General features: G+C 49.3%; 1 protein-coding gene across 3 annotated transcripts in view; it reads right to left on the bottom strand.

The window, feature by feature from the left end:
* Window positions 1-27,526, bottom strand: part of LRRN2 (leucine rich repeat neuronal 2) — a 71,824-nt gene that overhangs the window by 12,505 nt on the left and 31,793 nt on the right. The window contains exon 2 of one of the 3 annotated variants that reach the window (XM_055369097.2): window positions 6,550-6,652. The exons of the other annotated variants lie outside the window; for them this stretch is intronic. The gene's annotated coding sequence lies outside the window, so the exon portion shown is untranslated. The remainder of the gene's footprint in view (window positions 1-6,549; window positions 6,653-27,526) is intronic. 3 annotated transcript variants of the gene reach the window in all.

The following is a 27,526-nucleotide window of genomic DNA, read 5'->3' as shown; positions in this document are numbered from 1 at the left end:
TCCTCACTGTTAGGCCATGAGTCTGTCTTCCCAACCAGACTGAGAGCTCCTCGAGGAAAGGATGGTTTGTTATGGATTTTTGCCTCCCTAGAGCCTAGTACCGTGCACTTTCCCTTGCAGGACTGAGGGGTGCTCTGCCGTGAACTGTGAATCACAACCCATTAGTAGGCCATGAAAACAATTTAACGTGGGTCACGATCTACATTAAAAAAATGAATAGAAAATATCAGACTGCATTGTATGCAGCCAGACTAAGCATTGTTTTGAGATGCTGCCCCCTATTTTATACACACACATTTGTGCACTGGGACATGATACAAGGCTTTTTCTTTTTTCTTTTTTTTTTTTTTTTTTGCCTAGGGCTGTAGCTATAAAAGCTTGAAAACCATTACTCTGAGAATCTCTCTGTTGGGAAAGTGAGTCCCTTCAACTCTAGTTGACGCCACTGGGATGCTAACAGAAAGCAGTCTCAGAGGAAAGATGTGGCATTCCTGAGTGTCTTCCATGTACCAGGACTTCTATTTGCTAGCCACTTTATGTTCTTCATCCCATCCTTCTGTGAGGGACATACTTTTCAGATGAGAAACGTAAGCTCCGCGAAGCTAAGGGGCCAGACTGAGGTCCCGCAGCGAGCGTGTGGAGGAGCCAGGAACCGCCAGCCCTTGCCAGTTCCATGATTCCGGTGCCAGCGCTCGCCTGACCTCCAGGGCTGTCATGGTGGGAAGGGACTGGAGGGCATCTGCTGGGCAAAGGTGAGGCTTCTTTCTTCATACTTGCCCTCCCCTCCTCTCTGGAATGAGGGGGTCAGGGTTCCAGGAAACCCCTCTTGTTGGGCCTGGGAGGGGAGGGACTGTCCCCAGGCAGGAATCTCTGTCTTCCCAGGTCTCCTGGCTGGCCCAAGCAGAGAGTGTTAGAGCTCTGCTGCCTGGAAGGCAGCCTACCTCATTATTTCTTAATTAGGAGTGGAAGGTGCCAGTAGGTAGCACAGAGTCATTGCTGTCTGCGTGCACTGCACCAAAAAAGGCTGCAGGGGAGCTGAGCCAGCCTGTTGGGGGCACGGAGGCAGCTCCAGGCTGCATCTCACTGCCGCTTGCTGCCAGTCTTTTGCTGATTCTCAGGGAAAACTTTTCTGACCCCCTGCACCCATCTCCTGGGCTCCCATGATGCCCTAGTGTGCCTCCATCCTAAACTGGCTGGCTTGCTGTCTCCCCAACCAGACTGTGAGCTCCTCTGAGGCAGGAACTGTACTCCAAGTTGCCAGTTCTTCCAACATTCTGGACACAGTGGTAGCTCAGAGAATATCAAGAGAAGGAAAGAAAGAGGGAGGGAGGGAAGAAAAGAAAGGCAAGGCAGGCAAGGCAAGTGGGGAGGGAGGGGGCTGGCTGTCTCAGAGCTCAGATGGCTCCATTGCCTATGGGGTGGGCAGTGTCTGGGCTCAGACCCCCTGCCTCCTTCCTTCCTGACAGGAAAGAGACAAACATCATCCCAGAGCCTGTCTTCCCTGGGCAATACCCGGGCCACTCCAGACATGGCGTCTTTAGCCCTTCCTTGGTCACTGGCCCCCAGGTGAAGAGAGCATTTTTCTCTGACTCAAGTTCTTGCTTCTGGATTTGCCAAGCTCCTATGACAGTCTTCGCCCTTCTGAAGCTCTCTCAGGCTCCCCTTCCAGAAATCCCGCAGGTTCCACCGACCTCTCTGAGAGCACAGGCGAGTGGTTGAACGGTGGGCTTTAGAGACGGCGCGGCACCAGAGTCCTGTACTGGCTGTGTGATCCTGAACCTCCTCACTGAGATTCTCATCTGCAAGATGGAGACAGACCTGACTCATAGCGAGGGGGAACCTGAAAAAGATGTCTAGAGAGTGCCCGGTGCTCATTAGAGTTTCCTGCCGTTTTTATCCACTTCGATTTGTTGGAGGCACATTTCCCTGGGGGGGCTTCGAGACCATCTTTGTACTAGGCCAGCATCAGGCTGGCCTATCAGGGTACTTGGTCTCTAAGGCAGGCAGCCTCTTCCTTGGAACCTTCCCAGTGCAGGTGACACTCCTTCCTAACGGAGCTGCCCTGTCCGATGTCAACTGTAAGCACTCCCTGCAGTCTCCAACCGGGGTCCTAGTTCTAGTCTTCCGGACAGCTCTAGGACTCAGTTCATTTAAAGATCATTGGTGTTGGACACAACTCTTACCCAATAAACAACTCAGCACCAGCTCCTCCTGGCTTAGGGGAGCAGCTCCTCTGCTTCCCCACATGCTCTCCAGAAGGGTCGAGAGCGCCCCTTCCAGAAGAGTTCTAAATGTCCCAGCTGATGGCCTCCCATAGACATTCCATGTTGGCCACAGTTGCAGGCCTCAGATGGGCAGCCAAGCCCAGTGCTGATCCATGAGCTTCTCCACCTCTCTGCATCAGGAGTCAGGTGGGGGTGCTGAACAGACCCTGTAGCATGGATCCTCTAGCAGTCTGGGCCCCAGGACATCCCTTTAGCCCCAGTGGATCCCTGGGACAGAGGCAAAGGCAGGGGGGAAGGGGAGGGAAGACCCAAGAGCAATACAAGCGATAGTCTCTCCTGTCCCACGCCTTTGCACATGCAGGGACCTTGCCACAAGTCCCCTTCCTCACCTGCGTATCTGGGGAATTCCTTTCCATCTCTGAAGTCATAGTTTATGCTGTACCCCTATGTGGTCTTCCCTGACGACCAGGCTCTACCACCAACTCAAAATAATCAGTCCCTTGCTCCTTCCTCCACCTTCAAGGATCCACATCCGCAAAGAAAATGTGCTACATATACACTGATATGGTTTGGCTGTGTCCCCACCCAAATCGCCTCTTGAATTGTACTCCCATAATTCCCGCGTGTTGTGGGAGGGAGATAATTTGAATCATGGGGGCAGTTTCCCCCATACTATTGTTGTGGTAGTGAGTAAGTCTCACAGGATCTGATGGTTTTATCAGGGATTTCTGCTTTTGCATCTTCCTCATTTTCTCTTGCCGCCACCATGTAAGAAGTGCCTTTCGCCGCCACCATGTAAGAAGTGCCTTTCACCTCCTGCCATGATTCTGAGGCCTCCCCAGCCATGTGGAACTATAAGTCCAATTAAACCTCTTTTCCTTCCCAGTCTCAGATATGTCTTTATCAGCAGTGTGAAAACAGACTAATACATGCACCATGGAATACTACACAGGCATCAAAAGAACATGGCCTTTGCAGCAGTGTAGGTGGAGCTGGAGGCCATCGTCCTAAGCAAATTCACACAGGAACAGAAAACCAAATACCACATCTTCTCATTTATAAGTGGGAGTTAAGTATTGAGCACACATGGACATAAATATAGGACCAGCAGACACTGTGGACTACTGGAGGGTGTGTGTGGGGGTTAAAAACCTATATATCAGGTATATGCTCACTACCAGGGGGACAGAAGCCGTACTCCAAACCCCAGCATCATGCAATTTTCCTCAGTAACAAATCTGCACATGGACCCCCATACATAAAATAAAATTGAAATAAAAATCCACATCAAATACAATGCTCATCTTCTGTCTCTCAGACTGCAAGCTGCTCGAGCATAGGGACAGTGGCTTCATGGCCCTGGATGAATAGAGGGAAGCACCACTGCTTTCGAGGTGAATGAGGCCTTAGTTAAGGAGGTTTGGGTTTCCTGCCTCCAAGTACTGAGGAGTGACCCTTCCCTCAGGGAAGGGTCGGGTGGGGGTGGGTGAGGCCTGGTCAGAGGGGCTGGGCTCTGGCGGCTGAGGAGACAGGGAGGCAGAGAATGGGGAGCAGCCCAGTTAAACATGGAGAAAGGCCAAGCCCCTTCTAACGGAAAAGGAAAATAAAATCAGAATGAAAATTGATGAGGCGGAGAGAAAAAGAGACTCATTTCATCAGCAGGTTTGCCAGATGAAGGTCTAGATAAATCACGCCGCGGAAGGAGTCCTGGTCTCGGGGGCGCTGCCTGCTCCCTGTCAGCTGTCCAGGCAGCCCGGAGATAAATGGCTGCAGCTGAGGCCCGGGTTTGTCTTTCCTCTCCACTAACCGCAAGACAATGGCCTGTCCGTCCTGGCCACCTCCTCCAATGCCCTGGCCATTCCCTTCCCCAGGACCTCTCCTGTGCCCCTCCCCAGTCCCACAGGCCTCTCCCTGGGCAGTCCCTCTGCACTCCCCCTTGCCAGGGCAGGCCGGTGGACAGTTTCTCAGAGGCTGCTTCCTGCCTTCCACTCCTTACCCATCTCCAAAGCCAGATGGGGGAAGCAGGGCTGGTAGATGCAGCATGGGACAGGACTGGCTCTACTCCTGTCCTGGGGACAGACTTTGGATGGTGTCTTCTTCCTTCTCTAGGTCTTGGGTTTCTCACCTGCAAAATGAGGGAGTTGGGCTAGAGCAGCGGTTCTCATACTGTAGTCCCTGGACCAGTAGTATACGCATCACCTGGAAACTTGCTAGAAATGCGAGTTCCTTGGCCCACCCAAGACCTCCAGAATCAGAAACTCTGAGGGTGGGCCCTAGTCTAGTCACCTGTGTTTGAACAAGCCCTGCAGGTGGTTCTGATGCATGCTGAAGTTTGAGGATTGCTGGCTAGCTCATCTCTAACTTCCTCTCCAGCTCAGATTAGAAGTCTACAAACCAAGAAGATTGATACCTAGAGTGTTCAATCTAATACATATATACATATATGTATATATATATATACGTGTGTGTATATATATATATGAAGCGCTGCTTATACCCTGACAGATTAGGTTGAGTATTCAAGACTCCCCTCACCTCCTCTGTCCTGGCCACAAGGGAACTCTCATCCATTGAGCACGAAATAGATCCCTGACCTTATCCCAGGCACTGTAAGTATGTGAGGGCTGCAAATACAAAGTTATGAGGAGGGCAGGTGGGGATTCACAGGTTAAAAAGAAAACTAAACCAGTGTACTAGAGGATGATAAAAGCTGTCACAGAGCAAGGGCAGCAGGGCACAAGCTAGGGGAGACAGCATGATTCTACCTCGTGTAGGAAGTTAGACAAACATTCAGAGGAATTTACTAAAAAATCACTGTATGCTAAAAATGGCTGAATTTGATGGTATGCAAATTATACTTCAATAAAGCCATTGAAAAATTCACAGGGGTAGTGTTGCTGGGAATCCATAGGCCAGTAATGCACAGATAGGAGACACTAGGAGCAAAGGTCCCAAGATTCAAACATATGAAGTGAGTTCCAAGCAGTGAGTGGCTCCCCGTGGGTCTAGAGAGTGTGGGTGATGTGATGAAGATGTTGGAGCAGCAAGCCAGAGGCAGAATGGTCTGGACACAATACCCAGGCAGAGGCCAGCCAAAGGAGGCATATAAGGCAGTAACCAGCTGGGAGCAGTGGCTCATGCCTGTAATCTCAGTGCTTTGGGAGGCCAAGGGAGGCTCATTTGAGTCCAGGAGTTTGAGACCAGCCTGGCCAACACAGCGAAACCCTGTCTCTACCAAAAAACAAACAAACAAACAAAACACCTATGTGGGTATGGTGGCTCATACCTGTAGTTCTAGCTACTTGGGAGGCTGGGGTGAGAGAATCGCTTGAGCCCAGGAGTTCAAGCCTGCAGTGAGCTATGACAGCACAACTGAACTACAGCCTTGGCAACAGAGCAAGACCCTGTCTCTAACAATAAAAGCAAACTTAAACCCAAACAAACAAAAGGCAATAGCTACAACAGCCATCAATAATAATAGGCTGTTCAGATCAAATGCACCTTGCAATTAAAATTCTTCCATATTGGCCGGGTGTGGTGGCTCACACCTGTAATCCCAGCATTTTGGGAGGCCAAGGTGGGCAGATCACTTGAGATTAGGAGTTTGAGACCAGCCTGGCAACAAGGTGAAACCCCGACTCAATTAAAAATACAAAAATTAGTGGGCCTGGTGGCATGCACCTGTAATCCCAGCTTCTCAGGAGGCTGAGGCAAGAGAATCACTTGAACCCAGGGGGTGGAGGTTGCAGTGAGCCGAGATCGTGCCACTGCACCCCAGCCTGGGTGACAGAGTGAGACTCTGTCTCAAAAAAAAAAAAAAAAAATTCGCCACGCGTGGTGGCCCACACCTGTAATCCCAGCACTTTGGGAGGCCGAGGCGGGCAGATCACAAGGTCAGGAGATGGAGACCATCCTGACTAACACGGTAAAACCCCGTCTCTACTAAAAATACAAAAAAAATTAGCCAGGCGTGGTGGCGGGCGCCTGAAGTCCCAGCTACATGGGAGGCTGAGGCAGGAGAATGGTGTGAACCCAGGAGGTGGAGCTTGCAGTGAGTCGAGACCACATCACTGCACTCCAGCCTGGGCGACAGAGCGAGACTCTGTCTCAAAAAAAAAAAAAAATTCTTCTGTATTCACAATCATATGTTGCTATGGTCTGAATATATCCCACAAAATCCATGTATTAGAAACTTATTCCCCAGTGCAACAGTGTTGGGAGGTGGGGCCTTTTGGGACGTGTTTAGGTCATGAAGAAATAAATTACTGTTCTAAAAGGGCTTGACAGAGAGAATTTTTTTTTTTTTTTTTTTTGGTCTGTCTACCTTCTGCCATGTGAGGAAACAGCATTCGAGGCACCATCTTGAAAGCAGACAGCAGCCTTCACCAGATGCTGGCACCTTGTCTTGGACTTCCCAGCCTCCAGAACTGTAAGAAATAAATTTCTATTCTTTATGAATTACCCATTCTGTGGTATTGTGTTATAGCAGCACAAATGGACTACGATGTATGTGATTCTCATGGTAGCCCTCTGAAGTCAAAGGGGCCATTATCCTCATTTTAGTGGAAAGAAGATAAGTGACTTGTCCAAGATCACACCTAAACAAGTAATGAGGCTGAGGCCAGAAGATACAGTATGCTTCCAGGTCCAGTCTTTATTTTTCCAGTGAGAGGGCAATGATAATAATGGTAGTCATTGACTGAGCACTGATTAGTAGCCAGGCCTTGGGCTAGGTGCCTCACCAGAGTGATTGTGTTGAATGCTCACAGTAAGAGCGTGATGTGGAAATTACTAGCCCCACTTCTCAGATGTGAGAGGTAAGGTACCAAGCCCAGAACATTCAGCTGGTAAAGCCAGGACTCAAACTTGCTTCTGGCTGGCCCTAACACCTGTGCTCTAAACCCCGATCCCACATCACCCTCTCCAGCCCCCGCTGCCCAGCTCTCCTTCCACTTCCTCAAGCCTGGAATAGAATGAGGAGATTTCCAGTTGACTTATTCAAGCTCCGTTGGGCCTGGGCCAACCCAAGAGAAAGAAACTGGACCCTGGCCTAAGCTCAGCAGCCTTTCTTCAAGAGAAGGCCCTTTCCAATCTGGCAGAGGCTTCCTCTCCTCCACACCCATCCACGCCTTCCGAGCCCAGTGCACCCGCTGCAGGACCAGCGGCTCCCAGAGCCCCCAAGCCTGTGGAAGGAAATGCTTCCATCTGTGATCAATAACAGGCATAATTCAATGACTGCGGCAAGTACAAAAGAGTGTAGGTTAAATCAATATTTAGAAGCTTTGAAATTAAACTAATTAAGAGCAAGCCTTAATGATTTTTACTGTCTGGGAATAAAAAAGACAAAAAGCCCACCTATATTTCATGATTTTACTTTACTAGCTTGTAATAATTTGGGAAGAGCAGAAAATGAAAAGTGCTCTCAGCCAGCCCTACATCCTGAATTGCAGGGGAGGGGAGCACCTGGTCCTTGGGAATAGAAGACGTGGAGGAGAGAATGAATGGGATGGAGCCCGCTGTGCAAACAGCATGTTGTAAAAGGCCCTTGGCTTGGAAGTCAGGGACTGTTATGGATTGAAGTGTGTTCCTCAAAAAGATATAGTGAAGTCCTAACCCCCAGTACCTGTAAACATGACCTTATTTGGAAATAGGGTCTGAAGATGTAATCATCTGATGATGAGGCTGTTATGGAAGGCCCTAATTCAATATGACTGGTATCCTTATAAGAAAAAAAAAAGCCATGTGAAGACAGAGGCACACAGGAAGGTGCCATCTGCCATGGAGACAGATGGAAGTGCTGCAGCTGTGAGCCAAGGAACACCACCAATTGATGGCCACCACCAGAAAGCAGGAAGAGGCAAGAAAGAATCCTCCTCTACAGGTTTCAGAGCGAGGATGGCCCTGCCAACACCTTGATTTTGAACCTCCAGCCTCCAAATCTACAAGACAATACGTTTATGTTGTTTTAAGCCATCCAGTAACATAGGCATCCTGAGTTCTAGTTCCCGCTCTGCTACTTACTAACTGTGCAAGCTTGGGCAAGATGCTTTATTTCTATAAGCCTCAGTTTTCTCTACTGAAAAATGGGACTAAGACTAGTACTATCCCTTTTTTACAGAGACGTACAGCTCAAATGAAAATATGAGTGTGAAATATGCATGCTGAGCTGAGAAGTGCTGTACAGTTATGACCTAGGCTCACTGCATAGTGGAAAAAATCTGGGAAGGGATTCAGGAGCTATTGGTCAGGGGGGCAGGAAGTTTCCTGCCTACTCACAGGACCATTCTAAAGATCCGATCAGATCACAGGTGTGAGTTCACTCTGCTTTGTTAGAGATATATGCATAAAAGATGTTTTTGTTGTTCTCAACAAGGATCTTATTTGCTGACTACTGAACCCTAGTTTTCTCATCTGTAAAATAAAAGCGTTGGACAATATTATTTTAAGGGTATTTTCCAGCATTATTCTCTGGGCTTATATATATTTACAAGTAAATATTAATATATAAATATTTTAAATGTAATGTGTCTTGGCAGCCCCAACCTTGTTCTCATCCTTAAACCTCTCTCCGCGGCCCAGTACAATTCAGAGAGGGTGTCATCCTAGCTCATGGAGAGAGGTCAGGACTACTCTGGGGCTTTGCTCACCTCTGCTCCCTGCTGCAGGGTTTAAGGGAGAGAGAACCACAGCAGTTGTCCAGTCCTCTCTTGAGTGTACCAGGCATGAAGGGAACAGGAAACCATGCAGGCAGCAAATAAAATCTCTATCGATCACGAGATGGCTGGTATCCCAAGCCCGGCTGGCTCCCAGAACCGTTCATCTTAAATAAATGTTCCTAATGACCCACTCGTACTTAACACCAGAGCTCTGTCTTAAAGTGCAGTGGAAAAGGGCAGCTGAGCAAGGAGCTGCTGCTGCTCTGCTGAGCCTCTTTCTTGGCTGCAAAGGTAGAAGGTTCTCAGGTGGTCTCAGAATTTTGGAAGGAGCTGCACCTTGCAGCAGTGACAATCCCAAATGGAAGGACCAACCTTCCTGCCGTGTAACAACCAACATTCTTCCAGGACGAGCATCACTGCAGGGAACGAGCATCTGTTGGCACATTGCCCTCACAGGGACAGGCAACAGCAGCAGCATCACCAGGAATATCATCTCATTATCACAATGCCATCGTGAGATTTACCTCCACCATCACTACGGTCAGCACACCTGCAGCCGGCCATCTCTGTTAATGTCACCAGCCCCATCTTTGCCATATGAATCCCCTGCTCGCTGCCATGACCACACTCACTTAACACCTTCCATGAGCATCGTCATCTCCTCCAGCCACTGTCACAATCCTGGCCATCATAGCTACCCTGATCACCATCAGAACATGCGTATGGCCTCATTGCTGTGATGCGTACAGAACCTGAAACAGACGCGGCTTCTGTAATTGGGAAATACACATTGGATAATGAGATCCCCCAATAATGCTAACATGAAAATAAGTGGATTCACATGCACACAGAGGGGCACGCTAAAAGAAGGATGATCATGGACATAAAAATGACAATCATTTGCATCCTGTTATTTCTGTTTTTCAACTCTGGCTGCACCATAGAATTACATGGGGATCTTTTAAAATATACTAATGCTGGCCAGGCACAGTGGCTCGTGCCTGTAATCCCAATACTTTGGAAGGCCAAGGCGGGAGGATTGCTTGAGCCCAGGAGTTTGAGACCAGCCTGGGCAACGTAGTGATCTGAAAGACTTAGGGGCATCCGCACAGAGCAGAGCTGGCCAACTGGTCTTGCTGTGGGCAGTGGGCTACAAGGTGCATGCCTGTAGTCCTAGCTACTCAGGAGGCTGAGACAGGAGGATCCCTTGAGCCCAGGAGGTCAAGGCTGCAGTAAGCCATGATCGCACGACTGCACTCCAGCCTGGGAGACAGAGGGTGACTCTGTCTTTTAGAATAAATAAAATAAAATATATTGATGCCTACCTCCCACTCTAGACCAATTAAATCAATCTCTGAGGCATAGGATGCACACATGGTGTTAAAAAAACTTCCCAGGATTTCTTTGTAAATTTTATGTCAAAAGAAAAACATTGTAAGCAAAAATTGAACCCCATAGCTGTTGATACTGAAATATTTAGGGAAAAGTGTACTGATGTCTGCAATTTACTTTGAAATGCACCAAAATTAAGATGGATTGATAGATAGAGGAATGGATAGTTGGAGAGAGAGGTGATAAGGCAAGTCTAATAATAAGGTTAATGGTAGAGTCTAGTTGGTGGGTAGATGATTGCTCACTGTAAAATTCCCTTTACTTTGCAGTATGTTGGAATTTTTCACAATAAATTATTGGGGGGAAAATCCCCAAATGGTTTGAATGTGAAGCCAGGACTGAGAACTATTACTTCTGAAGGAAAAATCCATAAAGCAAATGAGCTTCTCTTTCCTCTGCCGTCCACATGTGAGAGAACATCCCTACTTTCTCATCAAACCAATCAGATCTAGCCCAATGCTTTCTAGCCCAATGCTTCCCAGCCCTTCTCAAGCCAGGGCACATATAGATGAGTGTATTTGTACAGTGCACCAGGGGAGAGGGTGGTGGCTGCTGGCAGCCAGAGGGAGCGGCTCAGGGAGACACTTGGTTGCCCCAGGCCCCACAGGGCTGCCCTGAGTGCCAAGGGCTGTGCCTGGAGTCCACTGTCCACAGCCAGACCAGCTGACCAGCTCTGCTCTGTGCAGATGCCCCTGAGTCTCCCAGTTCTAAACCACAGCTCAGCATTCTTAGCAAGGATTAAATCCTTTCCCAGACCAGAGTCTGCCTATTGCAGCACGTGACGTGTGTGTGTGTGTGTGTGTGTGTGTGTGTGTGTCTGGGGGCAGTCGCTGAGAGGGTGGTAGAGAGGACTCCTCTGTGGGAAGGCCCCGACCCCCGGGCCTCATCTGTATGCTCCTCCACACCCTGCTCACCCTGTGGGGGAGTGCCATGGCAACACCGTGCTCTTTAAACACAGGAGTTTGTGCTGCCGTCGCAAAGCAGCATTAGGCAATTTAATTAAGGAGCTGGCAGCAGACAAACTTTGTGAGTTAAAGGCATTTTATTAAATCCCATTGTATTATGCAGCTCAATTCCCCCAGGAGCTGCGGAGCTGGGGGAGGACAGAGGAGAATGTACTAGGGTTTTCTTTTCCTTTCCTTGCTTTTCTTCTGGTCTCCCTCCCGCTTCGTGAAAGCATTCACTGAGCGTAGGGGGACCCCAACAGTGATTGCCTGCTCTCCCCCACCCCCCCCCCCCCCCCCCCCCACCGAACTTCAGGCCTTGGCATGAGGCCTGGGGAATATAATCACCAGCACTGATCTCACGCATTACTGTTCGCAGAGCCAGAGCGCTGTCATGGTGATCTGGGGCCAGGCCTCCGACCTGCTTTAGTGTTCACAACAGGACTCGGCTCTGCGATTTTGTGCACCATTTCATTGAATCCCCCCACACCGTTGGAGTCAGAACTACTGGCACCCCTATTTTACAGGCAAGGAAACTGAGGCCTACAGATGTGAAGTAACTTGCCCAAGGTCTTCTTTTTTTTTTTTTTTTTTTGAGACGGAGTCTCGATCTGTCGCCCAGGCTGGAGTGCAGTGGTGCGATCTCGGTTCACTGCAAACTCCGCCCTCTAGGTTTAAGCAATTCTCTGCCTCAGCCTCCAGAGTAGCTGAGATTACAGGCATGTGCCACCACACCTGGCTAATTTTTTGTATTTTTAGTAGAGATGGGGTTTCACCATCTTGGCCAGGCTGGTCTTGAACTCCTGACCTTGTGATCCACCCACCTCGGCCTCCCAAAGTGCTGGGATTACAGGCGTGAGCCACCGCGCCCGGCCAGGTCTTCTAAGTAGTACATAGCGAGGAAGCAATCCTAGACTTGCCAAGAGGCCATGTGGAGATCTTTAGGGTCCCATGATGCCTAATCTGTGCTAAGTGAAGCAGGGCTCAGGGCTTCAGGGCTTCAGGGCTTTCAGTGAAATCCCAGAGCAAAGAAGCTGTTCATCTGCCTGGCTAGTGGGACGCCACCCCCAGGCTCCTGCTCCCAGGCTGGGGAAGGGTTTTGGGGGCTCCGTGAGCCTGCTGAATGACCCTGCCCTGAGATGGCCATCGCCTGGCAGGGCAGCCTCAGCGCCCACCTTTGAAAGTCCTTCCCCTGTGAGCAAGTGGTGGCACGGCCCCCTGGGTAGCTCTGGAGAGGGCGATAGGCCTCTAGGAGGCTCCTGGGCCATAAGGGCCCTCTCAACCTCCCTAGCTGGTCAGCCTGGCTTGATGGAGAGAACCCAGGCTTAGGAGCCCAGAGCTGTGCATTCCAGTGCCAGGTCCCCACTGAGCAAGGGGTGACACGTCTTTTACTCTACAAAGATTCATTGAGCCCAATCCTGTGTACAGGATCGCAGAGATGAATAAGACAAGGTGCTGCCCTCCAGACATGTACAGAGAAACATCCTCCTGGGCTCAGTTTCCTCAATTCTAAAATGGGAGTAATAGCCAGGCATGGTGGCTCATGCCTGTAATCCCAGCACTTTGGGAGGCCCAGTTGGGAGGATCACTTGAGGCCAGGAGTTCAAGACCAGCCTGGGCAACAAGTGAGACCCCGTCTCTATAACAACTCTTTTTAAAAACATTAGCCTGTTGTGGTGGTGCACACCTGTAGTCCTAGCTACTTGAGAGGCTAAGGCAGGAGGATTGCTTGAGCCCAGGAGGTGAGGCTGTAGTGAGCTAAGAATGCACCATTGCACTCCAAGCTTGGGTGACAGAAGGCACTGTCTCTAAAGTAAGTAAATAAATAAATATTATTTAGGTAATGACATATGCCTTGTATAGCTAAAATAGATGCAATACAATTAGCTAATTTCATTAAGGGCTTACTCTCTGCCAGGCACTTGCCATTCACTATCTCTTTTAATCTTCATAAAGCTCTATTATATTATTATCCCCATTGTGCAGATGAGAAAACTGAGGTTAAAAGAAGTTAAGCCTCCTGCCCAAGATCATACAGCTGGTAAGAAGCAAGAATCCATGCTCTTAACAAATCATATTATGATGCTACACACATATATACACATGTGTATATATTATATAATTATATATATTAACAACAGCTTTGAAATATAATTCATATACCACAAATTCATAATCACTTCATATTTGAAAAGTATATTGAATAGCTGGATTTGCCATGGTCTTAGTCCATTTGGGCGGCTATAACAAAATATTATAAACCAGCTAGCTTATAAACAACAGAAATTTATTGTTCATGGTTCTGGAGGCTGGGAAGTCCAAGATCAAGGAGCTGGCAGATTTGATGTCTGGTGAAGGCCCTCTTCCTGGTTGATGGATGGAGGGCCATCTTCTCACTGTGTCCTCACATGGCAGGAAGGGAGAGGGAGCTCTCTGGGGTCTCTTTTATAAGGACATTAATCCCACTCAGGTGGGCTCCACCCTCATGAGCTCACCTCCCAAAGTCCCTGCCCTGAACATCATCACACTGAGGGGTTAAGATTCAACACAGAAACTTTGGGGAGACACAAACATTCAGACCATAGAGGCCACCAAACATAAGGATGCGTTATTATTATCAGATAGAAGAAACAGTTTTCTGAAAGTGGGACTTCTCCCCCTCCTGGAAGGGCGTTCAGGGGCTGTAGGAAACGGAGCCTGTAGAACAGGCTGTGCAGCTCCTTCCGAGGAGACGGTGAGGCCTGGCTCCTCTCTCCCTTCCCCACCTCTTTTCTTGACTCTCCTGTCTCTTCTCTACCCCTTCCCCATGCTTGCTTTCCATCCCTCAGCATCTTTTCTCACCCCATGAGGCCCTGAGGTTTCCATGAGGTTCTGGGATCTCCTCTACTCATCTCTACTCTCTTGTCCCACTGGCAGAGACTGAGCAACAGCTGTGGCCACTAGGTGACACCTTCAGAAGCCCCCAGATGGATGGTCATGTGTGTGGGGCAGGCTAGGGAGGACAGAGCTGGTTGCAGGGGAAGCAAAAAGGCTAACTCAAGACCACACAGTTCCACATCATTACCGCCCAAGTCTCCCAGGAAAACAGCAGCATTTGAGGGTTTGGCATTAAGAGAGTTAATGTGGATCTAAATCCAGGAGTTCTAATAACAGCTCTAGCACTTACCAGGGTTAAAAAAGAAAAAAAAAAAAATTCCTGACAAATAGAGCCAGGGAAGGCCATGAAGAGAGGGTTCTCATGCCTGGATGCCTGATAACAAAAACTATCAAAAAGATTACAAAAACCACAATCTTGCACAAAGACCATTGAAACCTTACACAAAAAATATTTCTGCAAGGACATCTGTCCACAGCTGTCTATGCAACCTCAGACTGGTATCACCCTTGTTATTGATCTTTGTAGCCAAGGATAATTATTTCAAAACAATTATGTAATCCTCCTCATCTTTTCTTTTAAAAATCTTTGTCTTCTTTTACCTTCCTGAATACACACATGTAGTTTACTATGGCATGCGGATTCCCAGTGCAATGCTCTATTCCAAAATAAGTATCTTTTTCTTTTAGAGAGCCTCTCTGTTCATTGTTTAGGTTGACACCAGCTATAGGACAACCTCACTGACCCCAGTTTCTTTTCATCTATGAAATGGGGATAAAAATATCTGCCTTGAATTTTAATAGGCACCACTTATTGAATGTTAACTATATGTTGGGCCTTTCACAAAGCTTTAAAAAAACTTTAATCCACACAACAACCCTACGAGAGTAGTATTATATTTACTGATGGTGAAATGGAGGCTCAGAGAAGTTAAGCAACTGATCCGAGGTCACACAGCCAGTACATGTATTAACAAAAGCCACAATGTAAGTCTAGCTCTGTGTGATGCTGAAGCTGTCACTTTTCACCACCACACCAACTACCTGGCTGTGAGAGAGCCTACGGGATGTTGCATTTGAAAGTGTTTGTAAGTGCGAAACTCCAGAACAACTAAAGCAGGGGTCTTCCCCCACCCCTTCACATGGCTCTACTATAGCTCAGTTGGTTTTCTCCCAGTGAGGTAAGAACAAGGGCCAAACCCACTCTCCAATGCTGCAGGAGCTATGCACCCTCCTCTCTGCAGCCAGGGCTGCAGGTGTGGAAGAGTGTGTGTGTTGTGTATCTGTGCACGTGAGTGCATGTGTGTGTTAGGGGAGGTGGCAGGCAGAGGGTGCAGTGGTGGACCAGGTAAAGCAGCTTGGAGGGGAGCAGATTTGGAGGCTGTATTAGCCAGTGCTCTTGCTCTCCTGGGCACAAGGCCCAGATGGTGCCAGCTCATTTTCACAGCCATTTTCCCAGGGAATTAACAGGGGGAACATTCTCTCCTGTAATAATGATAAAAATAATAATAATTAACATGGCTGTAACTTACATTTCTCTAGCACCTCTCTCCCCAGACCTCAAAACTCTGGGCAAACAGCGAATCTACTGGCTTTATAGTCACACCCCTGGGACTGGGAAGCCTTAGGTATTGCCAGATTTTCTGTCTTCTCCAGCTTGGAGACAGGTGCAGGTGTACATGGGACTGACCTGTGCCAGGAGCTACCCTTTGAATGCCACTGGCAGAGGGGTGAAATGACCCCAGGCACCCTGCCTCCCGGCTCTGCGCTCCCATCAGCCCTCACATTTGGGTTCATCCTGTGCCCAGGAGTAGCAGGGTAGGCAAGGGAGGGAAAAAGGTGCCACCTCTCTTTGCCAAATTTTCCAACAGTCCCCAATCCACCCTCTATGCTCCACCACACAGCTGGCTCTGCCTCAGGAAGGACTGCCCCGGCCTCTGCAGCCAGCAGGGACCATGTCCGGCAGGACTCGTCCCTACACGGGATAGCTGATGGCTTTCTCTGGTCCCAGCCAGAAGTCATTACCCACACAATGTCTAGTTTAAACAAGTGATTAGGCAGCTCTATTAAGAGCACACGTGCTTCCTGCCAGGGAGGAACATGAACCTGCAGAGGTAGCTGAGGGTGAGAGGGAGGAGGACATCAGGGTCTTGCAGCAACGGGCTCTTCTACAAAGCATTTTCCAGCCCATCCCCTGGAAGGTGCAGCACCTAAGTGTTTCACAAGCCAGCATCCTGAGGGGCTCAGAGCCTGATAGACTGTTTTTTGGACATGGAGCCAAATCTTGATTGTCGGGCAGCCCACCCACACCATGACGGACATGAAGAACCCTGAGCGATTTAAACAGACAGATAACCCAAAGCTCTCACTTTGGCCAGTGCTTCAACCTCCCCACACATGGGGATGCCAACACACTCTTCTAAAACAATTACTTCATCTGAGTTACATTTATTTCCTTTGTTTTCTCCAGGAGCTTACGAACAGAGAAGGGGTCAGAAAAGGAGACATCATCAGAAACTATGTATTTTATAAATGTGTTCCCCCAGCATCTCCAGAGAGAAAGCCTTCTTAATCTGAAGTCCTCAGTTGGACTGCAGAGAGTCTGGGAATTATCTGAAATTGCATGCAAACATGTTTGTGTGTGAATGTGTGAGCACAGGTTCATTTTTCCGGCAAGAAGGTCCATAGCTTTTATCAACTTTTGAGAGGGGTCTGTGGCCTCCCAAAACGTTAAGTGCTGTTCTAGTCCTTGCTTGGTTCTGAAGATGGTGGGTTGGCCCCTTTCCACGAAGATGACTGCATATTTTGGAATTCAAGGTGGATTTTGAGGCCTGGATTCCACCCATTTGAAGAGGGGGCGAGGATGAGGTTGGGGTGCAGCCGAAACAGAATCATGACAGGGAGTGTGTGCCAGGCAGAGCTGTGGCCGCCTCTAATCCAGAGGTGGTGATGGAGTGCCTTCCTCATCGCCTCATTTTTCCCATTGTGACAGCTCCATATCTACTGTTCCCTGTCACCCTGGTGACAGCCTTCTAATGATGAAGGCAGCAACAATGTCATATAAATTCCTCCAGAAACCCAGGGGCTAGAGGAAGATCAGCCTCAGGAAGCTGGGAACCAAATGCTCTGCACCACAAAGTGGAAAGAACAAAGCCTTTAGAATGTGAAAGACCTGAGTTCAAATCCTGCCCTGGCCTCTTCTCACCAGTGTGACCTTGAACAAATTACTGAACCTCTCTGAGTGTCAACTTCCATATTGTAAAATGAGAATAATATATGACAGAATTATCATGAGGATTAAATGTGATATGCTGGCAGAGAATCTGACATAGTATCTAGCATGCAACGGGCACTCAATAAATGGGTTCCCTTTCCCAGCAGGCATGGGCAGGGACATGCATGCCTCTACCCATCTGCTGCACCACTGCAATATCAGAGAAAAGGAGGTCCTGGGGGGAACAGCTGCTTAGTAAAATGGGAGTGGTGGTCAGAAGCCACATTTCCCCTACACTGTTGACCACATTCTACCAAATCCTCACACCTGGCCCCTTCTCCTCCATGAAGCTCTCCTTACAGTGCTCTTCCCTGACATTCCATAGTTGCCATCTGGGCTTTCCATCTGTACCACGCAGCCTCCCTCCCTTTCTGTCCTGGTGATGGGGGAGGTCACTTTCTCTCCTTTCTCAAAGGGTAGACCCCTTGGCTGGTCTAGCAGCTCCCCCGACAGCCCCATGCCTGCCCACCTCTTCAGATCCTCTCCTCCTCTTCTTTTTCCCCTGCCCTGGACAGGAGCTGGCTGTTCTCTTTTGTGATTTCAGGTCTTTGAACCTGTTGTTCTGGAATGTCTTTCCATTCTCTTATTAGGGAGCTCATAATTATCCTCCAAGTGCCAGCTCAATTGTCATCTCCTTTGTGACACCTTCCTTCTCTCCTCTTGCTCCCACAACACCTACCCTAGTTTAGCATGAGCCATGGCAAGTCCATCTGCCTCCCCAGACTGAGCTTCTCAAGAGCAGGGGCTGGCTGGGCCTCCCTCATCCCTAGCATCCCCTCACTTGGCATAGGGTCTGCACATGGTCAGTGCTCAATAAATGCAGCTTGGGGTAAAAGAATAAACAACATGGTTCCCAGGGCTAGCAGTGGGACCCTCTTAATAGAAGCTTCCTGTAAAGGTAGCAGTCCCTCCCCAAGGGTAGCTAACTTGGGTCCTGCTGGAGCAGGCCTGTGTGTAGACTAGGTATGTGGGAGGTTGATGGTTAGAGGACTGATAGGCTCATCCCATCTGGATTCCACACCTATCTACTCCAAGCCACAGGGCAGGGCAGAGGGCTTTCGCCAGCTATCCAGTACTTTCTCCACCTTACACCTGCACAGAGAGGGAGAGGGTGAGGATGGGGTGGGGATGAAGAAGGGAATTCACAGTCATGAGCATTGACAGTGTCATAGGTCCAACTCTTGTGTGACTGGTATACTTAAATCATTATACAGATGGGGAAACTGAGGCGGCTTATTTGCCCAGAGGCATACAATAAGTTGCACTGAGCTAAAATTGGAGCCAGGTTGGTCTGGCCCTAGAGTAACAGTTCTTTTCTTTATAAGATGCTGCCTTCTGCAGAAATCACAAACAGCACCCCAAGGAAACAGGAACAGGGAAAGGCTCATGCTAAAACTTGTGTGTGTGTTGGCATCTCTCCTTAAAGAATGAGTGGAGAATGGGCTGGGTCAGTTGCTAAGGTGGCACTGGGCAGCCTTTCCTCCATCGTGTCTGGACATGGGTAAAAGAATGATTTCGGCCGGGCGCGGTGGCTCACGCCTGTAATCCCAGCACTTTGGGAGGCCGAGGTGGGCGGATCACGAGGTCAGGAGATCGAGACCATCCTGGCTAACATGGTGAAACCCCATCTCTACTAAAAATACAAAAAAATTAGCCGGGCGTGGTGGCGGGCGCCTGTAGTCCCAGCTACTCCGGAGGCTGAGGCAGGAGAATGGCGGGAACCTGGGAGGCGGAGCTTGCAGTGAGCCGAGATCGCGCCACTGCACTCCAGGCTGGGTGACAGAGCTAGACTCCGTCTCAAAAAAAAAAAAAAAAAGAATGATTTCACAGTAGGGTTTAGGTCGACAAGGCACTTTCTCATATGTGTGATTGCATGCGGAATCATCATGGCAACTCTCTGAGGCAGGTATTATCATCTCCATGTACTGATAAGGAAACTTCAGAATGGCTGTGTATTAGTCCATTCTCACACTGCTATGAAGAAATACCCAAGACTGGGTAATTTATAAAGGAAAGAGGTTTAATTGACTCACAGTTCTGCATGGCTGGGGAGGCCTCAGGAAACTTACAATCATGGCAGAAAGAAAAGCAGGAACCTTCTTCACAGGGCGGCAGGACGGAGTGAGTGCAAGCAGGGGAAATGCCAGGTGCTTATAAAAACCATCAGATCTCATGAGATTTATTATCATGAGAAGGGCATGGGGGAAACCACGCCCATGATTCAATTACCACCACTTGGTCCCACCCTTGACATGTGGGGATTATAGGGATTACAATTCAAGGTGAGATTTGGGTGGGGAGAGAGAGCCAAACCATATCACTGTGTTAGCACAGTGATTTCTCTCAGTAACAACCCAGGGCCTTTAGAGACCTGTCATCCCACCATGCTTGGCTACTTGCAATACCTGGCCAAAGTCTCAACCCCCAAAAAATGGGAGGGGGACCGGAGGAAAAAGTGGTGGCAGGGGAGGAAGACCTCCATGGTGAGAAAAGATGGGGAGGGGCGACTCCAGACACAGGTGAAATGGGAGAAGGGGCGTGGACCAGGCTGCCTGGACTGAACCAGCCCATCTCATTAGGGACCTGACTGCCTGTATTTTAGATCAGAAATATATGACCTGACAAAACTTGGGATTTATTTCCATGCTTTCTTGGGGTAGGCTGTGTGTGTGTGTGTGTTATTTTTCGTTTAGTTTTTAGTGAACGTTCTTTTCAAAAAAACTACTCTTGTTTGAGTTGAAATTATGGGGAAACAGGGATAGTAGGCACCTGGGTTACTACAACCCAGGAGCAGTGCAGCCCCTCAGGGATGGCAGCTACAGTGGCAGACTCTGGGAGAGCTGGGGGAGCTGGCAGAGAGGAGGGAGAAGTTACATCCGGGGAACAACGGCTGCCAAGGCTAGATTTTCTCCCTTCATGAGAACCTGGGAGCCAGGACTCAGGCAAGATTCATGGGCCAGTCCAAACTGAGATGTGCTGGACATGTCAATGTCCACCAGCTTTCAAAGATTCAATATGAAAAAAGAATGTGAAATATCTCATTCATGAATTTGTTATTGATTGCATTTTGAAATAATGTTTTTGATATATTGGGTTAATATGTTATTAATTTCACCTGTTTCTTTTTACCTCTTTAATAGGGCTTGCATTATATTTCTATTGGACATAGATCTCTATATTCTAACATAGACTGTGGATTAGAAAGACTTAGGTTCAAATCCCACCTCCAACACTTGCTCAAGGATACTTGGCAGGCGAGCCCAGCTACAGCCACCAAAGACAAGATGAGCCCAGCCATGGGGAAAGAGCAACTGGATTCCAAGCCAGGGTTCCGTCTCAACCCAGAAGCTTTTACCCACTACTTGTAGGGATGGCAGAGCCTCCATGAGTGTGGCTGGCTTGACTTTTGCTGCAATAGGCGAGGGGGTGCCCAAGAACTTGGCCTGCAGTGACTGGGATTGCAAGATTCTGATTCCAGGAAAGGAAGCAAGGAGGTTAAAAAAAAAAAAAAAAGGCTAGAAAGTTAAGGAGAAAAGAAGGCCTTAAAGAGACTGGTCTGGCAGGGTTAATAGTTTCTTTCCTTCAATAGAGATTTCATGCCACGTTGAATAAATAAAATACCACACAATTGCAAAAGATGCATTCCACAGTATATTAGTTACCACCACACTGTTACCCACATCTGTCAGCTACCATCAGAGTGACTGATGACTTATCAAAAGCCACTCTGACATTTCCAAATCAGATGTTTTGATAGAGGTGCCATTCAACAGGGCCAAAAAAGCAGATAGAACTTGAATGTAAATGAGGAACATTTGTCACCTTTGTCTCACCTATTTAAAGGTTTCTTGTCTGACAACAAGGAAAGGGAGAGAGGGAATGAGGGGAGAGGAGGTGGAGGATGGGCAGGTAAGAAGGTAAGAGGGAAGGGGAGAGAGCACCAACTCCAAAAGAGCCCAAAGAAGAAGGGCTGGTCCCTGAGAGCAGTAGGAAGTGAAAGAGAAGCAAAGCCCAGATGGACAGCTCTGATTTTTATGCGGAGTCACTCTATGACTCAGCAGGAAGGAGCAGTATCAAGAACAAAGACCAGAGCTGTCCAAGGTGGCAGCCCCACATGGGGCCACTGGGTATTTGCAATGTGGCCAGTCCAAATGGAGATGTGCTGGACATGTAAATGTACACCAGCTTTCAAAGATTTAATATGAAAAAAGAATGTGAAACATCTCATTCATGAATTTGTTATTGATTGCATTTTGAAATATTTTTGCTATATTGGGTTAAAATGTTATTAACTTCACCTGTTTCTTTTTGCCTTTTTAATGCAGCTTGCATTATATTTCTATTGAACATACATTTCTATATTCTGACAGACTGTGGATTAGAAAGACTTAGGTTCAAATCCCACCTCCACCATTTACTCAGGGACACTTGGCAGGTGAGCCCAGCTATAGCCCCTGAAGACAAGATGGGCCAAACCATAGGGAAAGAGCACAGGGTTGGAACAGGATGGGCTGGGGTCGGCAGCAGGTGTGGAAACAGACAGTGGGGAAAATGTGAAAAGGAAAATGTCAGAGAGGTGCAGCCAACTGCACCTTCCCACAGTGAGAGAGGGCCTGGGCAGGGTGCAGAAGAAGCTGTAACCTCTCCCAAGGCTGCCCTCACTACTGGGTACATCTCAATGCCAAATCCCAGCATGTCAAGAGTTGAAAGAAGCCTGAAAGAGGATCCAATCCAGGAACCCCAAGAAAATCGGCCCAGAGCCGGGAAATTCCTTCCATGTGCTTTCCACTGCTTCCCCCGCAGCACCTCCACTTTGTATGTCCGCTGAATTGAGGGATGGTATCCAAGATGCGACCGCTGCACACCAAAAATGAGGTCCTCTCGTATGGCCCTGAGAGTTTTATTCAAGGGAGCCTTCACCTGCATGGACTTGTTACCACACAGTTGGTCTTCTAGCCTCGCCCCCCCAGCCTACTTTTTGGTTGATTCATTCATCCATTTATACTCTGCAGCTGTGTGCTGAGAACCAGGCCATGAGCTAGGGATACAGAGATAAATAAGACCCATCCCTGCCCTCCAGGACCACACAGTCTAGTGGTTTTGAAATGTGGAGCTGTTCAGACCACAGCCCCCAACCCTCAAGGTGGTGACCTTCCCCACTTTACAGCTAACTGAGATTACCCAGTGGTGGTGGCAGGCCCAGATAGAGATGGCTCCTGACCAGAACAGAGGCCTTCCCACTAGCCGAGCTGCCTCCACTGGCACATGGAGGGAGAGGCAGCTGCGTGGAGCTGGGATGAGGTCAGGCTAGAGTCACCAGAAGTCAGGTGGATGCACCAAAGCCCAGACCCTGGCTTCAGAAAGTACACCAGGTGAAGGGATTTGTGGAAGGCCACAGAGCAAATCAGCATCAAAGCCAGGACAAGAACTCAGGGTTTCTGATTCCAAACTAAACTCTTCAAGCAGTGGCGGCGACTCAAAGAGGTGGATGAGCACAGGGCCAGTCTGCAGCCAGGAGCTGCAGCTGACTCCCTTACCTGCTGCTGCTCAGGACGTAGGGTTGGTTCTCGCCTAACAGCAACCTGCTGAGGGTCAGGGGCTCTGGGCCGAACAGCCCCACATTCAGAAACCACTAGACTGTGAGGTCCTAGAGGGCAGGGATGGGTCTTATTTATCTCTGTATCCCCAGCTCACGGCCTGGTTCTCAGCACACAGCTGCAGGGTGTGAACGAATGGATGTGCACATGAATGAATCAAACCAACCCAACTGGAAACGAGGCTAAGTAGGGGTGGGAGGTGGTAGAAGAACATGGACAGGGTTGCTCGGGATGCTTTATTTTCTTCTTTCCTGCATCCCTGAACATGCCAGGCATTGTGCAGGCAAGAGAGGAAAGCAGTATCCAGGAAAGAAGATAGACAATTAAGCAAGCAATCAGAAGAAACATGAAGGGCCGTGAGTTCCTCCTGGGCCTTGACCCCTGTGTGACCTTGACCAGATCCTTCTCCTCTCTAGGCCTTAATTTGTTTAGATGAACTGGAGTTAGACTAAATGGTCCAAGGTTCACTTCCCACACTGATCCCCATGACTGGCAGACATGGACGTGAGCCCTCTCCCGGCTGCAGAGAATCATGGCCTCTCCCCACCATGGCAGTAGGGGGTATGGGGAGAGCAAGGCCAGGCAGAGGCACCCTGGCGTGAAGAAGGCAAACAGACACTCCTGGAAGCAGGGTCCCCAGAGACTGTGCAGCCAGAGGTAACTGGCTGTGACAAGGAGTGAGCCAGTAGTCAATTCCGTTCAATAAAACTTTGATTACCTATGAGCCTTGTAAACAGGCAGCTCCCCTGTGGGCCGAGCCGCAGGTGCTCTCTTCTTCCCTCCCTCTGTCCTGCCAGCACCTGCCCAGCCTGGCCCTGGGCCCTGTGCCAGCCCAAAAACTTCCTCAGCCTCTGATGCAAGGTGGGCAGCTGAGGGTTAAGTGCCCACTGGCAGGTGAGTGCTCAGGGCCTAGGGGCAGTGGGAGGGGAGGGAGCAGGAATCACTTAGCCCTCATTAGTCCAAATTAAAATCAGGAGTGAGATGACAATTCCAATTTGCAGTGGGCTAATTGTTTTCCCTCAGAAGCTGATCATTTTGCAGATTGGGGAAATTAATTGTTTGAAGTCCCAGGTGCATTGGCTTTGAACCCAGCGCAGGCCAGACAGGCTCTGCCTTTACCTCGTCATCACCCCTCAGGGACACACTCAGCAGTGGCTTCTGCCCTTTGGGATTCTCAGGCAGGGAGAGACTGAGGGTCAGGGGTGAGGGTAGGGGTCCTACTAGTCTTACCCTCAGGTGGGAAGAGGGAAGAACACTGGCAGAGAGGTAGGCTGGGGGATGCCAGCAGCTGGGGCCTGGCATCCAGGAGGGGTGCTTTGCCTACCTGATGCCACCTGCTCTGCGGAGGGGTGTATGTAGGAAGCCTCCTTGGACCTGCCAGAAGTTCCCACTTCCACTCTGCATCCAAAAGTCCCTGTAAAGTTCACTCACTCATTCAACAAACATCGACAACCCACTGTGTGCCAAGTGTTGCTTCAGGAGGGCTGGGGACACGGCACTGAACAACTCAAACACAATCCCTCCGCTCATGGATTTTACTTGGGGGGATAGATGGACAATAAATGTGTAAGTAGACATCAGAGAGTGGTAGGGGCTCGGAAGGAATGACGGACAGCAGGAGGGATGGGGCTCCAAAGACTCCCACACTCTAATCCCAGAGCCTATGGAATCTGTCACCTTCCAAGGCAGAAGGAATCCTGCAGATGTAATTACGGTTATGAACTTTAAGATGAGAGAATGTCTTGGATTATCTGGGTGGGACAAATCTAGTCACATGAGTCATTAAAGCAGCTTTCTCCAGCGGCAGGCAGAAGAGGGATTCCAAGCGTGCGATGATCTGATATCCTGTTGCTGGTTCTGAGGAAGCTGTGCACAAGGACTGGAAGGCACCGTCTAGGAGCCGAGGACCACCCTCAGCTGCCAGCCAGCATGGAAACAGGGACCTCAGTCCTACAGCCACCTGAATGAGCTCAGGAGTGGATCCTCCTAGAGTCTTCAGATAGAGTCCAGCTGGCTGGCACCTTGATTTTGGCCTTTTGGAAACCTGGAGCAGAGAAATCGGCTGAGCCAACCCAGACAGACTTCTGGCCGACAGAGCTGTGAGATGGCAAATGTGTGTTTCTTTAAGCTGCTATGTTTGTGGTGATTTGTTATGGCAGCAATAAAAAGCTATTTCAGGAACTAAACAGGGTCACAGGAGAGTGACTTGGTGCTATGTTAACTTGGGTGGCCTCTTTGAGGAAGGGACTGACACCTGGATGATGAGGAAGCAGAGTGGGGTGACCAACTTGTCCCCATTTCCCAGTTTCAGCATTTAAGTCCTGCATCCCCCCAAAACCCCCCAGCCCCAGGCAACCCAGATGGCTTGTCACCATATGGCAGAAGGAATGGCCTGGGCAAAGGCTTGGGGAATGAGAGCTTTCAGGTGAGTTGTCACAAAAAGCATCCCAAGGGAAGTTCTGTCGGACACAGGAGCAGGTGATGGGGGCTGCTGGGGAATCGCTCAGAAAACTCTTTCAAATGGGGACTGAGCAACTCTAGCTGAGGATAGGTGAGAACTCCCAGCCCTCCTTCCAGAACCCCATCCTCCTGCTGTAGGCCTAAGAATTACCAGCCCCTGCCTGCCCTGCCCCGAGGCTGCTTCCTTTCACCCCTGGCCCAACTCCCTTCCCCAGCCGGCCCCTGCCAGGGCCCAGGTGTCTCCCAGTGCCCGAGTACCAGGTGCCTGCTGTGGCTTTCCCCAGTGGGATGCTGGCATTCTGCCAAGCAGCACACAGCAGGGGAAATTTTTGAAGCCGTCTTTAATTAGTGAGACAATAGGAGGCTGGGAAGCAGAGAAGACAAAGGTTGCGGATGGCTTCACACCCTGTCAAAACAGCGGCTGTGAGCCTGAAGAATGCCTGAGAGGGAAAGGGAGACGGAAAAACAGAGATGGGCCATGGGACCCTTCCCCCTCCTCTCTCCCCTTCTCCCTCTCCTCTTCACCCCCCCCCCCCCCACCGCCACCTTCCTCCTTGCCTCCCTGAACCATAGCTGCAGGCGCCTTGACATTAACCCACCCCTCTCCCAGTTCAGCTGGTCACCTCCCAGCGCTGTTTCGAGTCAGGTAAGAGGCAGCTGTTTAGGAGCTCAGCAAGGAGGCAGAAGAGCAAAGAAGGACCTGAGCTAAAGTTTTGGCTCCTTGTCTCATTATCTGGATGATGCCTGGCAACTTAATTGCTCTGGGTCTCAGTTTTCTCTTCTGTACAATTAGAGTAATAATGCCTACTTTGCAGGGTGGTGGTTGTAAAGATTAGAGATGTCAAAAAGTGCCCCACATGGAGTGGGTACTGGATAAATGGCAGCTATTTCTAATATGAGAGCTTGCACCTCCCATCCTGGATCCCAGCCCTCCAATCCAATATTTCTCAAACTCGGAACGTGCCCAAGAATCACCCAGGGAGCTTGTTAACATGCAAATACCCATCCCACTCCTCAGGGTGGAGCCCAGACACCTGCAGATTGAACAGCTTCCAAGCAGGTGATTCCAATGCAGGCAGCTGGGTCTGCCGCCTGGGAAAAGAGCTAGCCCAGGGCAGTCCTGCATCTGGGTCCATTTCAGAAGCCATTCCCCTACAAATGGAGGGTGCTGGCAGGGAGGTGAGGTCTTGCCTCTCCCACCAACTTGCTACCTTCACGTGGGGGTCTGTCCCGGGTGCAGCCTCCACATCTAAGCAAGGTGAGTTGGTCCTCAGGTCAGAGCTTCTGCGGAAGGGACCTCGGTATCCACCTCATTCTGCTTCCTTTTCAATGGAAGAAGCAGAGTCCCAGAGCAGGGAAGTGACTAGTATTAGATGGTGCAAAAGTAATTGCGATTTTTGCCATTGAAAGTAACAGCAAAAACCACAATTACTTTTGCACCAGCCTAATATTAATATAAGGGCACACACTGAACTCTGGGTTTCTGATTCTCATCTGCAAGATACAAGTACCCAGCTGCAAGATGGCTAGTCCCTCTCAATTCAGAAGTTCTAAGTTTCTCTAGGAGTTGGCTCCACTGACCCCAGGTTGGGAAACCGTGAAGGAAGCCTGAGGCTGATTGCCTTCTTGATCTCTAATCAATTTCTTCACACCTCTCTGATTTCTGGGCCAGGACGGCTGCTTCTCCCTTGCCAAATAATGATAGGCTGAGCCTTACTGAACACTTGGTATGAACTAGGAACTGTTCTAAGCACTTTACTTGTATTAACCCGTATCAGCCTACAACAACCCTGTGATGCCTTTATCCTCATTTATAAGTGGGAATCTAAATACAGAGATTGGCCCGGGTGCAGTGGCTCATGCCTGTAATCCTAGTGCTCTGGGAGGCAGAGGCAGGAGGATCACTTGAGACCAAGAGTTCAAGACCAGCCTGGGCAACATAGTGAGACTCTGTCTCCACAAAATATTTTAAAAATTAGCCAGGTGTGGTGGTGTGCAACCTTAGTCCCAGCTACTTGGGAGGCTGAGGCAGAAGGATCACTTGAGCCCTGTAGGTCAAGGCTACAGTGAGTTAGGGTAGTACCACTGCACTCCAGCCTGGGCA

This window comes from Gorilla gorilla, chromosome 1, assembly GCF_029281585.2.
Source record: "Gorilla gorilla gorilla isolate KB3781 chromosome 1, NHGRI_mGorGor1-v2.1_pri, whole genome shotgun sequence".
NCBI lineage: Eukaryota > Metazoa > Chordata > Mammalia > Primates > Hominidae > Gorilla > Gorilla gorilla.
The sequence above is the reverse complement of the archived record's forward strand: the minus strand, read 5'-3'. Positions and strand labels throughout refer to the sequence as shown.